General features: G+C 45.1%; 1 pseudogene; it reads right to left on the minus strand.

The window, feature by feature from the left end:
• Window positions 1–4,902: 4,902 nt before the first annotated feature.
• LOC123813448 lies at window positions 4,903–14,050 on the minus strand (annotated as a pseudogene).
• Window positions 14,051–14,798: the final 748 nt, after the last annotated feature.

Below are 14,798 nucleotides of genomic sequence, written 5' to 3' on the forward strand. Positions count from 1 at the left end.
GCACTTTCTATCCTGCATCAACAGCCCTATTCATGTCTTGTATGCAACTCTAATTAAAATGCTCCTCTTGTCTGGAGAGCCGGCGTGGGCACACCACTCACTCTCAGGCAGCGTGTACACATCCAGCCGGCTGCTGTTCTGTGTGCTAGGGATGCAATGATGGCCAAAGTTTGGTTTCTGCCTAGCTTGGGGGAAGTGGAGTGGTAAAAATTGATTAGATCACATCGGACAAGTGTTAAGAGTGTGTGTCGGATGATATGGGGTTAACGGGAATGGACCTAACTCTGCCTGGAGGCACTGAGGAAGGCCGTGTCCTTGAGCCAAGGGTTTGAAGATGAGATGGCCTGACAGGCAGAATTCTAAGAGGATTCCCAAGGTGCCCAGCTCCCCTCCCCCAATCAGTATACACACCTTCTCTCACTTATTCTATCAAACACTAATTTAGCTGCAGCTAAATTACAGATGCAATTACAGTCCCAAATTTGTTGACTTTAAAATCTGGAAACCATCCTCGGTGAAACTGGTCTAATCAGGTGAGCTTTTAAGAGATATGAGGCTTTTCCTGGCAAAAGAGATCTGAAGCATGAAAGGATTGATCATGGGCTCGATAGTCTTTGGCTAGTGTTAGAAATAAAGGGGGCCACCGGACAAGAAATGTGTGCAGCCTTCAGGAGTTGAGAGCAACCCCTGGCTGACAACCAGCAATGACAGAGGAGAAACCGAATTCTGTCAACAACCAGTGAGCTTGGAAGAGAATTCTGAGCTCCACAGGAGAACACAGCCCCAGTTAAGATCTTGATTTTAGCTTGTGGGAACCTGAGCAGAGAACCAGCCATGCTGTGCCCAGCTGCTTACTTTGTGGTAATTTGTTATACAGCCATAGAAAACTAATGCAGATGGTAATTTAAAAGAGAAGAGCAGCATGGACAAAGGCTCAGAGGCATAAAGCAGCAAGGTGCATTTGGAGAACTGAAGTAATTCAGTACAGTGGGCCACGGGTCACAAAGAAGATGGTGAAATGTACTGTTGAGAACTTGGCTTTGGGTCAGACAGACTGCACTCTTGGGCTGGTTGACTTAATTCTCTGCCTCTGTTCTCTCAAAGGTAAAGTGGGGCTAATAATAGAACAGTTGACCCTTGAACAAAACAAGTTTGAACAGCATGAGTCCATTTATACACAGGTTTTTTGTCAATAAATATACAATTAGCCCTCTGTTACCCCCAGGTTTTGTAGCCACAGATTCAACCAGTCACTGATAGAAAATATTATTTTCAATTCACAGTTGGGAATCCACAGAGGCAGAGGGCTGACTATGTGCACTGTTCTATGCCATTTTGTATGAGACAGAAGCATCTGCAGATTTTGGTATCCGTGGTGGGAGGGGGTGTCCTGGAACCAAACCACTGTGGGTGCCAAGGGACAAAGGTAGTTAAATTTTCAGGGAGTCAAAATTACACCTGGATTTTTAACTGCATAACAGTTAGCACCCCTAACCCCTGTACTCTTCAAGAGTCAACTGCAGTTAAAACAAAGAACTGTTATTTAGTGGAAAATGTGCATAGGAAGGGCTCTACACAGTCTTGAGATATGAAAAGTATTAAAAAAAAGTTGGGTGGTAACAGCTGTAGTAACTGATCATCTGGAGAATGGACTGGAATAAGAAGAGACTGAGTGATGGGGAGTTTCTTACAGAGTGGCCAGAGACCCCCTTATTGGGATCACCTGGGGAGCTAATTAAAAATGCAGATGCCTGAATCCTACCTTAAGTCTAGAGTCTTGGAGGGTGCAGCATGAGAGTTTGCACTTTTAAGAAGCTTCCCAGGTGACCTTTATGAGAACCACTGAGCAAAAGATAAGAAGACTGGTAACTGGGCCATTGTAATAGTCCAGGTAACAGTAGTCACTGACAGAAGCAACAAGGGCGTTGGCAGTGAGAACAGGAAGGGGAGGTGAACTTTGAAGTAGGAACAGCCCACAGGACTGGATAAGTGACCAGAAGGGACTGTGAAAAGGAGGGAGGTAGAGGATGCACTGGGAACATTTTGAGGAGCTAGGTGGAGGTCGTTCTATTGACTCAGCTGGGTCCATTGGAAAGAATAAAATTCAGGAGGTAAGTTGCAGCTAGAAATGCAATTCTGAGTGTTCATGAGTACCAGAAGCCATGGGATGGTGCCTGCAAGATGAGAAGATGCTCGAGAAAACGTACGTGGGGGCTTGGGTCTAGAATATCGAGAAAGAGATGTGAGAATGGTTGAATGGGTGCTATGTAGGGAGGGGGCCAAGAAAGTGGCCCCCATGTTCCCAGCTTTAGAGCAATCCAATGGGGAATGGGTGAATGTGTCCCGGAGATCTAGCTATGAGCAACTCAGTGGCAGGACGGGTGAGGCCCATTTCAGTGGGATGAGGAAGGAGGAGGCCAGACTGCAGTCTTGGAATGAACGGAGGTGAGGGCAGGGGATTGTTCTTCAGAAATGTGGCTGTGAAGAAAAGGAGAGAAATAGGGCAGGGCCTAGACCTGCACCCTGCCCTTCCCCTCGCATTCCATTGGTGAGAACCCAGCTACATGCCCAACAAACGTGGCTGGAGCTGGGTGGCCTCGTGCCTGCTAAACCCGGGCTATGTAAAGAAGGGGGCCCGGTGAGGTTCTCAAAGAAATAAGGGGTGCCTGGATGCCAAAGGTTGGGGGGGGGGCAGATATGTTTATAAGTATGGGCTGGCCCCATGAGGCAGGAAAGAGGAGAGGGGTAGAAACAGGCTTGACTGTGAAGAAGGAAGCGTGGAACAGTGAGTACCAACAGGCTAAAGGATGGCAGAGCTGTGTTGAGGGCCCAGCTGGGATTAGAGAACAAGAATCCCGTGGGGAGCAATGGTGCAACTTTGAGGAAAGCACCTCAATTATTCTTTAGTACATGTGAGTTAGCTCACCTGTACTTTGGAAATAGTAATACCTAGAAATGGTGTTGCAAGGATTTTCTGAGATGACACCCACAGTGATCAGCATTGTCAGCTCTCATAAAGGAGCAGCTATCCTGAGGATTATAATTATTATAATTTTGTAAACCAGAGAAAGGTGTGTCTCTGTTTGCAACGCTCTGGTTGCCTCCCATCTCATACATACAGAGCAAAAGCCAGGTCCTTGACCACCACCTGATCCACACTTTCTCCTTCAGTTCTCTCTGCTCCAGCCACATGGGGCTCCGGGCTGTTCATTGAGAATATCAGGCTTGCTCCCACCTCCCAGCCTTTGTCCCTGTTGTCCCTTCTTTCTGCAGCACTCTTGTCCCAGTCATCCTCACGGTTCATCCCCTCCCATCCTTAGGAATTTGCTCCAATGTCACCTTCTCAGTGAGACCTTCCTTGGTCTTCCCAATTTCAAGCTTAAAATACCTAGTTCATGCCCCAGAGCTCCCTACCCTGTTCCCTGCTTTATGCTACTCCATTGCAGCCATGCTCCAGGTTTTAGTTATCTCTTGTCTGTTGCTCACCTCTCCTCAACAGAACACTTGTCTCACCATGGAATCCCCTGCAGTTACCTGTTGTGCAGGAATTAATGCTACCTTCACTAAGGTAATGTTGCCTCTTCAGAGAGCACCCCCACCCCTACCACCTAAAATAGCCCTCCTGCCGTCTCTCTCTATCCCCTCACTCTCATTTGCTTTTCTTCATCACACTTATTCATACCTGGTGTTCCATATCTGTCTATTTGCTTAGTGCTGTCTCCCCTGCTAAAGGTCAGCTCCCAAGGAGAGGCTTAGTTAGTTCACTGTATTCCCAAGTGTCTATAATCGCACCAGGTACAAAGTAAACATATGATACATATTTGTCGAATGGCTGTGATATCATTGTTTTTAGTATTTTAATTAATGGTGATATTGGAAAGCAGAATGAAGAAGCAGTTGCCCTGCAGAGTAAAGCGGAGTAAGGGGAAGAAGGCAGTCTCTAGGTAGGACTTCCTAAATGCATTATCCAGTGGGAACTACAAGAAGAAACAAGGGTCCCCACCCCCCCAAGACCCCAGGCACCAAACACACGGGCTACATACACCACAGGCAGTGCCCAGAGTGGTTCTTCCGTTCTCCTGGAGTGCCTGGTGTGGCACACGCTGGTGCTCTATACACGCTTGTGAGGTGAATGAGCCAACATGCGGTCAGCCTGTCCTTACTCAAGCAGCGCTTCGTTTTCAAAGTGAGACTCCATAGCTAGGGTCAGATCTGGGGTCATCCACTCAAGAGAGGAGAGCAAGGAAGAAGAAGACAGATAATGGAACCATACTGCCTGGTTCAAACCAAAGACCCACTCTCCACTTAGAAAAAATGTCTCTGTGCCTCAGTTTCCTCACCTGTAAAATGGGGATAATAACAATACTGACCTCATAAGCTTGTTATTAGAGGATAATATGCACATACATACATATATATTAAAAATCTATATAAATATTTGTGTGTGTATGTGTATGTATGTATGTTTGTGTGTGTGTATTTCCTGGTATATGCTCAGAACTATAAAAGGTGTGAGAATTTACCCTACTTGTAAGCTAACAAATTAGCCTGCCACCCTTTTATAAATACCAGCAGATGACACAAGACTCCTGGTCAGAAGCAAAGCATGAAGGACTTCATCACTCATGTCACTAGCAAGAACCAGAGTGTCAGCACTTGCCCCAGCTCCCTGAGCTTGGTTCCTACTGAGTGACGCAAAGACAGCACCTGCACGCACAGTGGGTTATATTACAGGAATGGAGCCCTGAGCCTAGGGAGTGAAATATTTTATTTTCTTGAAGGTTTCAAATGTCTTTATTTCTCCCATCATGCCATATTTTAATGGGCACACAGTGCTTTCACTTGGCATCAGTTATGAGTTGGTTTTGAGACAATTAATTATTATATCAGCTGCAGTGATTACTAATCTCCCCATTCCTTTGGGGTGACTCTGCCAACAGGACACAGGTTCCGTTCTATTCCAATTCATGTTGCTGTATGTACTCACGCAGCAACACGGAAAGTGGCTCCACCAGCTAACACAGCGCTACCGTGTTTGTCATAGAAGCCAGGTGTCTGTTTGTGGTGGACCTGCCTTGCCGTTATTTGCTGAATGCTTCAAACTGGGAGACGACTTGGCGCATTTTTGGCCAATGGAAATGTTGTGAAGCTGAAGACAGAACTGCAGGAACGGCAGCTGTGGGTTTGCTGGAACTTCGTGTCAAGTACCCTCACAGAGAACCAGAACCAAATATTTTATAATGGGCGGTAAGCATGCCTACCTTTTGCTCGGGATCGGGCGGATGCAGAATCTCTATCTTCTAAGGCTCTTCGCTAACAAACACCTGCTAACAAAGGCATCAGTGCCTTGTGTGAGGTGCAGAGATGTAAGGGATCCATGGAGAGTGGTCTCCCAAGAGCATGTGGTAAGAACTATTGTTGTTAATAGTAGTGATATTGATACTATGGAAAAATGTACCCACACTATATAACTTCATTTATTTAGCCGACTCTGAAATTGACAGAAATTCTAACAGAGCAAACCAAGACAGGGGCCAAAGAAAAGTTACAAAGACTGATGGCAAGTCAAGGCATTTGAGTTACTGTTCGGTGATTAGACTACCAAATGCATTTCACAAATGGGTTTCCAGGGTGGGGGAGAAACTGCTGCCAGTAATTGATTATGATACTGAGCAAATGAGTTTGCAGTTTCATGCTGAATAATCTATCACTCCCTATCTTGGAAACTCAGGCACTCAATCTTTTTTGACAGCCGCCATGGATATTCTATTGCAAGGAAAAAAGGTCGTCATCAAATTCCTAATTTTTCTCCATGAAAAATTACCATTTAACTCAAATATAAGGTCTGGGGGAACACATAAAACCTTAATTACAAAGTGCAATCCAAGATTTGTGCTAATTAATAAGCTTATGAAAAATTCATCGGAATTCAGAGAAGAATTGAGGAACAAAATTGGCCAGTGTTAACACTGGGTTCTATGAAATGTTTGTCTTTCCAAATATGCAGCCACACCTCTGTCATAATTATAATTTAATTATTCACATGATTATTTCATTTTGTAAGACTTCAGTTGCTCATCAAAAACTAGGCAGTAAGAATATTTCTTTAAACTTTGTGATTTCTAACAGTTATACTAGCATGTTACAGATTTTTGAAGAAGACCAGCTTAGCCACCTGAAATATGATTTTTTTTAAAGATGTGAGAGCAGACAGCCGTTTGAATCCTGGCCTTGCTGCTCACCAGCTGTGACCTCCAGTGAGTTCTGTGAGCTCTTTGAGGCCGTTTCCCTGTTCAAATGAGGATGATAATGATGCATGAGGTTGTGGTGAAGGTGAATGGTTATTGTTGTGAATTAATCACATGCCTCCTCCCTTCCAGATTCTTAACCAAACCAGGCCAGGGACTAGAAGAGATTGAAATGTAGCAACTGGCTTGTTGTTAACACAACTGGATTGGTGATTAAGATTGTACCCAGGCTGAAACTGGGCTTCCTGCATCTGCCCACTCAGTCTTGGGACCTGGCTGGGGGGAGAGTGGGTCTGCAGAGCAACACCCAGACAGCCCTTGGGAGGGTGCCAGGCCACCTCACACCCTCTGGAGAGCAGGAAAAAGAACAGCCAGTGAGAGGGTGAGCCTGTTATTTTCTGTGCTTCCTGTAGGGTGCTCTGGCTTCTTGAACATTAGCTGGGACATTCAATTACATTCATTCATCCATCCATCTATCCATTCATCCCATAAACAATTATTTATGGTGTACAACTTGCCAAGAGTACTTACAAACTATTTGCAAACTGAAAAATGAGCCAGGCTTTGGTGCCTGCCCTTATGCAGCTGAAAATCTCTGCAGGCCGATGGACACATGTTCAAACTATTGTGGTGTTTCTGCAGGAATCAGGAATGGAAATTATACAAAAAAATCTGTAAAACACTTACCAAAAGTACCTATCCTATACAAAGCACTCTAAGTATTAGCTGATATTAATATTATTTTGTTGTTATTATTATGAACTAATTTTGTGTTTTTTTCCATATCCTAATACCATTTGGTCTATTATCAATATTTTTTTAAAAAATCAACTTCACCAGTCTCCTGAGCAAGTGTCTGTGAAATCACAGGTTGGAAGGACTAGTTATATTTATACAATACACATGAATATAAAATATGTAATTGTTCAAATAAAACCCGATGGTCTGAAGACCACCCCCACCATCATTCCCTCTCCTAGCACACCTGGAAAAACACTGTTCTATGCAGGGGTTTGATCACATCTCCATTTGCTGGCAGAGGTTTTTTTTAATACTCATCAAGGATATTATCTCATTGCTTTTGTGGGGGAGGGGGGAGAGAGAGAGAGAGAAAGATAGATATGAGAAACATTGACTGGGTACTTGGCATACGCATACCAAGTAGGGATCGAACCTGCAACCTAGGTATGTGCCCTGACCAGGAATCAAGCCTGTGGCCTTTCAGTGTATGAGACAATGCTCCAACCAACTGAGCCACACTGGCCAGGGCTCCCAGCAGAGATTTTAAGCTGCCTAAAGGCAGGCACCAAAGCCTGGTTCATTTTTTAGTTTGCAAATACTTTGCAAGTACCTTTGACAAGTCATATACCGTAAATAATTGTTTATGGGATGTATGGATGAATGTAATTGAATGCATCAATGAATGTTCAAGAAGCCAGTACATTCTACATGAAGGACAGAAAATAACAGACAAATGTGGAAAAGTCATATGAAGCTAGCTGCCTTCTCCCTCTCTGTACCTCTACCCTGAGACAGCTGAAATGACCTGCCCTCCCAATTTTCCCTCTCCCCTTCCAACAAACTAACCTCCTGGCTCATTTGATATCATTTGATAGCAAGTTGGGGGCGGGGGGGAGGGGGTTAGGAAGGAATGAATCTTGCAGTTGTAATGAACCAGAAACTGGGAGAGGATCAAATTTCATCACTAGCAGACTATTCTCCCTGTTTTAAAAGCACTTGTCCCTTAGGCTTGAAAAGATTAGAAGCTAATAATTTATGTCGAAATTCAGCAAAGCTTTCCACAAAGTCCTATTGCTTGCCCCTGCCTCTTGACTGACAGACATGAAAATAGAGACTGATTTGAAAACCTAGGGCTATTTAACTAGAGCAGCATTAATTTATCCATTAGAAACTCGGAAATGAGAGGGTTGGGAGGCTGCAGACTCCACAAAGAAACAGATGTTGCTGGGGGAAGGCCATGCCTTTTTCCAAACACAAAACCGCCACCAGCTCCACAAGTTTGAGTTAGCTTTCTAAGCTTCCCAGACCTCAAATTAGCAAAAATATTTTTTCCATGCTAGTTAAAATGCCCTCAAGCTACAGTCATTAGATTTACTGGACAGCGGTATGATTCTGACGTTATCGGCTCTGCCTCCCTGTTTTTATGAATAATGTATAAGAAGGAGCTATTAGAAATGGATTCTTCCACGGCTGACGGTGTTGCCACCAGACAGGTCCCTGAATTCTCAGTCATTTCATGTGTGGCTCCAGCAGAGCTCCCTCCTCTCCTTCTCGCTACTTTCTGGCCACCGGCCACATGCGGAGAACCTTCCGAAGACTCTCTGTCCTCTCTTCTCGCTCGATGGTGAGGAAGCTGGTGGGAGACAAGAAAGGGAATCTGTCACTTTCCTTCCTTTTCACTGTTGCTCCGCATCAGAGGAGTAGTGCCGGAGCTCCTGATGCCAAGTTCACGCGTTTCATTCCTGGCCCTGCCCTGTGTGCACCAGCCAGCCGTGCTCTGTACCCAGATGCCTGCCAAGAAAATCCTTCTTCCTGGGCACAGGCAGGAGCTGAAAGAGAACCTCTCCCTGCTCTGTGTTCTTCCACATCCCTGTGTGCTCACATCTGTCATAACTTCGCAGATAGCAGGAACATCTGTTGGCCCCACCCCTTCATTCATCCATTTCAACACAGTTTTATTATCAATGAGGTTTCTGCTGGAGGAGGCCTTCGGTAATCATGGATTAGAAAAATGCATAGAAAATGTATACAAAACAGTGCACTGATGGTGGAAGTGTGTAATAGAGGGAAGTTGCCGCGTCCGGGAAGGCGGTAAAGGGGTGTGAGCTTGAGCTAAGAGCTTAAACACAGGAACTTTAAGTCCGTGGATGGGGTCCAGGCAGTGGGGACAGTGTGCAAAGGCCCTGCAGCAGGAGAGGAGTGCGGAGTCCAGGAAAGAACTGGAAGAGAGCCCGGGGACCAGAGCACTATTTGCCAGCGGCAGCCAGGACTTCTGTGTCCCCTTCGGCAATGTCCACTTTCTCCTTCCAAACACTCTCGCCTCCTTTGGAGTCCAAGAACTGCTTAGCTCCGGGTCCCTCCACCCCCGCTTCCTGACTGCGCCTGCCCGCCTCTCTACCTCCACTATCCCCCACTAATTGGGGCGTTAACTTGGAGCTTCCCTCCCTCTCTGGGTGCTGCTGTCAGGGGCAGTGCCAGCCACCTAGACAGGCACAATGACTGCAGTGACCATTTATTGTTGAGTCCCAGCTTTGAACTCAAAAGCATCCCGAATATCCAACATTGGAGTGGTTAAATCTGCTGTAGCATCCACATACTGGAGGGTGGTGCTGTCATTAAAAGCGATGTATTTGGAGACTAACGATCTTGAAGATTTCTGGTGATGTAGCATGAACTTGAAAGCAGAATATAAGGTTCAACATAAAGCATGATCTCAATAACATGTGGAAAAATGTACAAAGAAAAAAACAAAGCAAATTCATCAAAATATTAATGGGACTACCTCTGTTGTGAAATTATGGGTGGTTTTTATTTCCATTTTCATACTATTTTGTCTCACACCCCCAAAGTCTTAACTGATTTAATTAATAAGTAATTTAAATTAGTTAATTTAGTTAAACTAATATTAGTCACATGCTCAATATCACTTCCAATTTAGTGATGGATAGAACACAAACACGGCCTCTGTTCAAAAAATTGCTCTTGTACATTAAAAAGAATTTTTAAAAACAAGTTGGAAAAAAAAAACAGGTATCATCACTCCTAGAAAACAACCAAAAAAAAAATGCTTTCTCCTGCCCTTGTCAGTAGGAGAGCTCTGTCCAGCAGCACACGGCTATCACCAGCTACAGGCGTTTGTCATGGGTGCCCAAGGCAAGCACCTGGACACAGGGCTCCTTCCTGTCAACATCTGTCACTCTGGAGGGGAAAACTCCTGGTACTGCCACCTTATAAAATGTAGTCCCACCTGTCTGGATGCTTTCAGTCACTTCATTCATTCCCCTGGGGGGGAAATTCCAAGGATTTCTTCCCTGGGATTCAGCCACCAAGGACTGTAGATGAAAATGCCACCTGGGCATGTGTCTGCCGCCTGGTCCACTACCCGCTGTTTCCTAACCATTCCCAAAGCAAGGGCTTGTAATTAAGCCACAGAAAACGCACCGGCCCCAGTGAGCTAAAAAACAGCAGGAACCCAAGGACTCCTGTGAACTAAAGAGCCTGATTGTTTTCATGCAAATTGTTTTTCATAGTAGGGAGATAACAAGCAAATGAAATATGGGAGATTGGTAGAGGTTTTTCTAAACCAATGGGAGGGGCAGGGGTTCTTTAATAAAACCACAGCATCCTTTAACAGTTATCAGGTTTGGATATTTCCTATCAAATGAAATAATTTCTCTGTGTGCTGGTTCTGCCTCCTCCTCTTTCAGCCCAGCACAGCCCTGTCTCTTTCTGCTTCTTTGACATCTGTCTTAGCCTTGTCTGAGAGTCCGTTTCAGAATGCAATGCTTCCTAATGACAAAAGGATTTCACCAGAGAAAGGTCTTAAGTGATAGATGGAATGAGCAATATTAATTCTGCTAATTGTCTATTTATTTTAATGCGCTTGGGAAAAACTATGTCTAGTGTGTCAAACCTATGATTGTATTATAGGCTATGGCAGACTAGGTTTTTTTTTACATGTATATTTTATATAACATAATGTCTTTATATAGTATTATATATAACATTTTAATATATTAATTTTTAATTATTTTTAAATTATAGTTGACATTTGTTATTATTATTTTGCATTAGCTTCAGGTGTACAGCATAGTGGTTAGACACTCACATTCTTTACAAAGTGTTTCCCCTGACATTTCAAGTACCCACTTGGTACCACACATAGTTGTTACAATGTTATTGATGACATTCCCTACACTGTACTTTATTATTTTTTCCTTATTTTTATTGTTGACACTCTTGCAGATGTCTCCATTTTCTCCCCTTTGCCCACCTCCAGCCAGCCCTGCCCCCTTCCCTCTGGCTATCCCCACAGCACTCTCCGTGTCCGTGTGCCCTGCATGCATGTTCTTTGGCTGATCCCTTCCCCTCCTTCCTTCATCCAGTCCCTCCGGCCCCTCCCCAGTGACAGCCGTCAGTCTGTCCCATGGATCCATGTATGGCAGCCTAAGCTCTGAAAAGTGAGTTAATATAGAGCCAATAAAGATAAAAATATTAAATAAACGATGATACATGTGGTATGCAAACATAAAACTGTAAAATGGAGCATACATGTTTGATGATCAGGAAACACTGCAGGGAATTCCGCAAAGACTCCAAGGCGCCTGCTGGGGCAGGGCCAGGAAACCCGTGGGCTCACTGAGGTCACCGAGATGCAGCGTCTGTGCCCTCAGCTTTGCGTCCTCAGGAAGTCTTCACAATTCTGAGTCCCGGGACCTTCTGAAGTCTAAGGTCTGAGTCCCCACACTGGTGGTCTTCGTCTCAGCAGGAGAGGCATTTTGTTTTCAAATTCAGGGCGCCTCCCCTGGAATGCAAGTTTCTTGTTCTCTCTAAGAATTGGGAGGTCAGGCACACTGGTCTCCACCCCTGAATGGCAACAATCTGGTGACAACAGGACCCAGATGTCACTCTTCTCTATTCTCAGACACAGGCCCTGCCCAGTCACTTCTATGCTGGGACGGCCGGGGACACAGGGTGGAAGAGGGTTCCTCTTCTGTGAGGTTCCCCTGCCCCTGCTTTGCAACCTTCTCCTTCATCCCTCTCTTCTCTTCCTTAGCAATCCCTCCCCACCCGTATGCACACACACTCAGGAACACATCTCCAGGGCATAAACACGGGGGTAAAACTCCTGTCTTCTGCTGCTTCCCATGTCTTACTTGCCTGGATGGTGGCCCAAACTCACTGGTAATTCCCAGGCTGACTATGCATTGCTTCTTGGCCATTTGACTGGCAGAAGGTCATTTGAAACCACCTAACATGTTATTTTTGTGTAGGATGTGAGGTGGAGGTAAAAAATCAATTTTCTTCCTACCTCCTACATCATGAGGAAAGGGACACCATGAGGATTTGGAGCCAGAGTGTCTGAGTTCAAATCCCGGTTCTCTCACTTCCTGGCTCTTTGGTCTTGGGCACGTCACTTGACTTCCCTGTGCCTGTTTCTTCGCCTGTAGAAAAGTGGGGATAATAGTATCTACTGCATATGATTGTTATAAAGATTAAATGAGTAAATATAAATAAAATGCTTAGAATAAAGCCTGGCACACAATGAGGGTTGAAAAAGTGTGACGTATTACAAGAGTAATGGTCTTTCACTACCACAGGGATCCCCTGCACCTGAGATGTGATGATGTTAGCCACATCCCTTTTAGCCAGCCACTTCTCGTGCAGTCACACAAGTGAGTGCCATGCACTCCATTGAGCACTGGAAAGGAAAGGAAAGGAAAGGAAAGGAAAGGAAAGGAAAGGAAAGGAAAGGAAAAGAAAAGAAAAGATGGGAAGGGAAGGGAAGGGAAGGGAAGGGAAGGGAAGGGAAGGGAAGGGAAGGGAAGGGAAGAAGAGAGGAGAGGAGAGGAGAAGAGAGGAGAAAAGAGAAGAGAAGAGAGGAGGGAAGGAAGGAAGGAAGGAAGGAAGGAAGGAAGGAAGGAAGGAAGGAAGGAAGGAAGGAAGGAAGGAAGGAAGAAAAAGAAAGAAAGAAAAATATCCTTGCCTTTCAAGAAGCTACCTATTGATACCTAGTTGATTTGGAATGTAAGGTTAAATTAAACAAGCATTATATGACAATTGTTTCAATAAGGAGAAACCTTTTGGAGAACAAACAATTGAATTATTCTAGATTCAGTCTACAAGAATCAGTCTCCCAAAGAGTTAGGGAAAAACTGGCATTTGGAAAGGTACCCCTAGTTCCTAAACTTACAGCTAGAAGAGTGGGAACCAGAAAAAGCTGGTCGTACACACGCACTCTCTCTCTCTTTCTTACATTGTGTTTGGAGGAACGTGGGCTAGGGCTGGGGGCTGGGGGTGGGCTGAACCCAGGGTTCAGAACAGCTGGGATCTGTTTAGTTGTTTGTGTGATTTCAAGCCAAATTCACCCTACCTATGTTTTCCCTTTAACAGTGGAAGCATGTTACACCGTTTCTCATTTATTTCTAAGTGCTTTAGAATGACCAGGGTGGCGTGGCACCTGTGCTGGATGGTCAGCAGCAGGAACACAGTCTGAGGAAAGCCAGTGAGTGTTACAGCAGACACAGCCAGCTGGCCAGGCGGCTACCAGTCCTTCTGCGATGGACATCTCAGTCGACGGCCAGTGATTTGTTATCAACACACTGAATGTTGTGGCTTGTTTTTTTACTGCTGAAACTAGTGGCTTGTTACTTTGCAAGGTGCATACTAGAAAGAACTCTCATCAAAGATAGTCAAGACATGTGATTAGGATAAGATGGTTCAGAGACACAGCCCTCCCCCACCAGCCTCCACACGCTAGGGATGAATAGAGGGTGAGAATCCAGCCAAGCCCTAAAACCTGTACACCTAGGACAGCAGCTGGAACCTGATCCCAAATCAATCTCTGGCCATCGGCTAAGGGATTCCTGATGGCACACAGAGCCTTGCCTCAGAAACCAAAAAGAACAAGATTACTTCATCAGAGTTTTATGCCAGCGTGGCTACAGAATTTCTGTCTAAAAGTGGCATATCCCAGCCTGCACAGGCCTCCAGGACACTGACATCGGAACGCTGTTCTTGGACGGAAATCGGGCCACATGGTGGGAAAGCTCGGCCTCCATCCTCCCGTCAGAAGGCCTGGAGAGTGTCGTCCTCCATCAGCGCCGTCTGAATGGTGGTCTCTCGCCACACGTGGCTGCCACGCATTAGAAATGCAACTTAGCGTGACTGAGAAACTGAATATTACATTTTATTTCATTGTAATTACTTTAAATTGAATAACCGCATGTGGCTAATGGCTACTGTTTTGGACCACACAGGCCTGGAACCGGCCGCTCTCCCCACCCCTCCAGACCTTCTGCTAACCCTGACCCAGTCTGATCTATTGCCAGCCTCTTTCTCCCAGTCTCTTGTCTTCACCTGAGTCACCTGGCTCCCTCTTCTTCGTTTAACTCTTAGAGCTTTCTGGCTTGAGTGGTCAAAGGGAAGGAACCCAACGTATCTCAAAACAGGGATGGGAAAGAGGTTAGCCTCCAGGAAATGGGGTATTTTATGGGGCTAATAGAATGCGCATGCCTCATTTAGCACTAATGAATCCAGTGGCTCTATTTGTAACAGTAATAATGCATCTACTCGTGTATATGTATGAACACATCATTGCCATGCATCCTGCATGTATGGCAAGCAGAGCAAGAGTTAGATCCCCCATATCAAGGATAAGAAAGCGGAAGATCAGTTTGGCTGATAGGATCATAGAGCAGGTAATGATAGAGCTGGGACCAAAACCAGGTGTTCTAACTCCTCACTCCTCCTCACTGGAGTATGTGAATCAGCCTTAATGAGAGAGGGAGTATGGACAGGAGAAGAGAG

The sequence above is a fragment of the Phyllostomus hastatus genome, unplaced genomic scaffold (assembly GCF_019186645.2).
Source record: "Phyllostomus hastatus isolate PE091 unplaced genomic scaffold, TTU_PhHast_1.1 phas_contig_152, whole genome shotgun sequence".
Classification (NCBI taxonomy): Eukaryota; Metazoa; Chordata; class Mammalia; order Chiroptera; family Phyllostomidae; genus Phyllostomus; species Phyllostomus hastatus.